General features: G+C 59.1%; 1 non-coding gene and 1 pseudogene across 1 annotated transcript; both read left to right on the top strand.

Moving 5' to 3' along the window:
- Nucleotides 1–76, top strand: LOC116629743 (annotated as a pseudogene; the record flags this gene model as incomplete).
- A 1,690-nt stretch (nt 77–1,766) lies between these two features.
- Nucleotides 1,767–1,847, top strand: LOC116629742. Its single transcript, XR_004298810.1, has one exon. It is a non-coding gene; the product is annotated as a small nucleolar RNA SNORD115 (small nucleolar RNA).
- Nucleotides 1,848–3,348: the final 1,501 nt, after the last annotated feature.

The raw sequence follows: 3,348 nt of genomic DNA, 5'->3' as shown, positions 1-3,348 counted from the left end.
AATGATGAGAACTCATATTGTCTCAAAGAGAGATGATGACCTAAAAATCATGCTCAATCGGATTACGCTGAGGCCCAATGGAGGGTCAACCCTGGATCAGCATCCCGAGGATGCTGGGGGCCCTGGGGGAGCGCTGCAGTTTGGGGCTTGAAGTGACCGATCCCTTGAAGCTCCCCACATTGGTTGTGCCTTACTGTGGGCCTCAAGGTGCCCACGAGGGGATCAAGCCTTCGGCCTTGCCTGCCGACCCATTCCCCCTCCTAGGACACCTCCCAGGGAGTCATTGCTTAACAACCCTGGGCTCCTTGTTTCTTTCACTGGGCCATGGTGGCCAGGGTCTCTGTGCAGCCTCAACCATGGCAGGTGATTGGAAGCCACTGGCTTGGTGGGAGGTCTCAGACACCATTGGGGTCGTTTCGGGTGACCAGGGTCTCAGTGTGGCCACAAACATGGTAGGTGAGTGGAGTCACTGGGCTTCGAGGAAGGCCATATACACCATCCAGAGTGTGTGCAGGAGGCCTGTGTCTGGGGGCGGCCACATGAGGGTCAGGCTGGGAAACCTGGACGGCCGGAGAGGGTGGATTTCCCCATTGAAGGTCCGCCCTTGGGCCATCTCAGGTGCAGTGGAATCAAAAGATTGGCCGGGCCCCTGACAAGGACCAGAAAGTGCAGGGACGCCCCTGTCAGCCAATGATTAGCTGAGGGACCTCGCTGCTTCATGGTGTGCCCCATGTGCCCATCCAGATGGTGGATATAGGCCCCTTGGGGCCACTGGTGGTTGTCCCCCTCGGACCTGGGGTGTTCATGAGGCCCCGGACCTTGGCAAGTTGCCCTGGGCCAGAGAGCTCAGAGCTCCTGTCACATGCACCCGACTCCCAAGGAGCTTGGGCCCCCTCGGGGAACTGGGGAGTTCCCCTCTCCAATCCCTTGGGCTGCCGAGACAGGAAGGGCCAACCTGGCCTAGGAGGGTAATCTCTAGTCCCTGGGCACAACAGGCGATGTCCTTGGGCCTATCGTCGCGGCAATCTAGATCTGAGGGAGTGATCCCGGTGATGAGGCCCAGCAGGTGCAGGGAGAGGGCCCCCATGCACAGTGGGAATGGGCGGCATGCCTGGTTGTGAGCACGCTGTTAATGCAGCATCCATTCCTCTGCCCTCGGGACCTTGAGGGCTGTGGGTCCCCATGTCCTTGAGGGCACTACCCCAACTCCAGGTGTCAGAGATGGCCAATCCGTGGGAGGGCGAGGGCCTAACTGTACATACCAGGGCACCCACCCTTCATGCCTGGCCCAGAGTCCACAGCGTGCTACCCATGAACACCCCAGGAAGCCTGTGGGGCTTCTGGGGGGCAGCATCAGCAAAGCTCAGCTCTCACGAGGGCCATGATCTTTGTTGTTTCGTGGTCTAGGTATGGACATTTCTGCTCCTGTTGCTTGCCCCTTCTGTGCGGTCCCCCACCGTATGCCAGCCGGCCTCACACCTTGCCATGTGATGCCAGGCTTTCTGGACTGGCAGCTCTTGGCTACAATGGCAGGTGCCTGGGAGCAGTGGGTTTTGACACCTCGCCTACCCTTCCTTCCCCAGATCCTGTCCCCAAATGAGGATCCTGCCCTGAAGGCCAAGTCTTGCTACGCCCAGGCACTGCAAGATGCCCAAAATCTCGTGCCCCCACCTCTCCCCCTGGACATCCCACTCTACATTAAGCACCCCTGGTAAGCAGGTTCGTGGGACAGGAGAGTGCCTGCCTGCATTGCCACTGCCTTCCTTGGGTCAATGATGAGAACTCATAATGTCTTGAAGAGAGATGATGACCTAAAAATCATGCTCAATAGGATTACTCTGAGGCCCAATGGAGGGGATCATGCTGCGGTCAGCATCCTGAGGATGCTCGGAGCCTTGGGCAAGCGCTGCAGATTGGGGCTTGAGGCGACCATTCCCTCAAGGCTCCCCACTGTGACTATGAACTGACTGTGGGCCTCCAGGTGCCCACGAGTGGATCAAGCCTTCGGGCTTGCCTGCCGACCCATTTGTCCTCCAAGTACCCCTCCAGAGGAGCCATTGCTTTGCAACCCTGATCTCCTTGTGTCTTTCTCGGGCCATGGAGGCCCGTGTCTCGGCATGGCCACAACCATGTCAGGTGAATGGAAGCCACTGCACTTGGAGGGAGGCTGCAGATGTCGTTGAGGTGGGTCATGAGGGAATATGGCTGGGAGCCCTGGATGTCCAGAGAGGGTGGACTTCCCCCTTGATGGTCCGCCCTTGGGCCATCCCACATGCAGGGGAAACGAAAGATAGGCCGGGTCCCTTACAAGGATGAGAAAGTGCAGGAATGCTGCCGTCACCCAGTTCAGCTGAGGGATCTTGCTGCTTCATGGTGTTCCCCATGGGCCCATCCAGATGGTGGATGTGGGCCCTTAGGCGGCTGTCCCCCTCAGCCCTCAACTGTTCCTGCAGCCCTGGTACATGGCAAGGTGCCCTGGGGGGAAGAGCCTAGAGTTCTTGTCCCCTGCCCCCGACTGCCAAGGAACTTGGGCCCCCCCCCCCCCCGGGCAGCTGGGAGCTCCCCTCCTCGATCCCTTGGACTGCCAAGACAGCAAGGGCCCACTGGGTCTAGGAGGGGAATCTCAAGTCCCTGGGCACAACAGGCGATGGCCCTGGGGCTCTTGCCCTGACACTCTAGACTTAATGGAGTTATCCAGGGAAAGAGACTCAGCAGGTGTAGGGAGAGGCCCCCCACTGCATGGCAGGCAGGTAACAGCATGCCTTGGTTGCATGCATGCGTTTGGCCCAGCATCCATTCCTCTACCCTGGGGACCCTGGGGTCATGGCTTCCCATGTCCTGGAGAGCACCTGCCTAGCTTCGGATGTTATAGATGGCCAATCCATGGGAGGGTGAGGCCTTGGTCCTACCTAAAAGGACAAGCTCCTTGCATACCGTGCCCTGCTCCTACACCATGCTACCTCTCAGATAGCCTGTGTGCCAGCCTTCTCCTGGGGGGAAGCCTCAGCAAGGCTTGGCTCCCTCGGGGGCCATGCTCTCTGTTGTTTTGTGGTCCAGGTATGGGCATCTCGGCTCCTGAAGCCTGCTCCTTTCTTACGATTCCCGCTGTGTGCCATCCAGCCTGAACCCTTGCCAGGCAGCACCACAATTTTGGGACTGGCAGCTCTTGGCCGCAGGGGTATGTGCCCCGGAGAATGGCATTTTGACACCAGGCCTACCGTCTCTCCCCAGATCATGTACCCAGATGAAGATCCCACCCTGAGGGCCAAATCTTCCTAGGCCCACCCCTGGCAACTGGCCCAACATCTCCTGCCCTGGAACCCTCCAGGGTAATCCACTCTACAGTAA

Source organism: Phoca vitulina, unplaced genomic scaffold (genome assembly GCF_004348235.1).
Source record: "Phoca vitulina isolate PV1807 unplaced genomic scaffold, GSC_HSeal_1.0 scaffold2714, whole genome shotgun sequence".
NCBI lineage: Eukaryota > Metazoa > Chordata > Mammalia > Carnivora > Phocidae > Phoca > Phoca vitulina.
The sequence above is the reverse complement of the archived record's forward strand: the minus strand, read 5'-3'. Positions and strand labels throughout refer to the sequence as shown.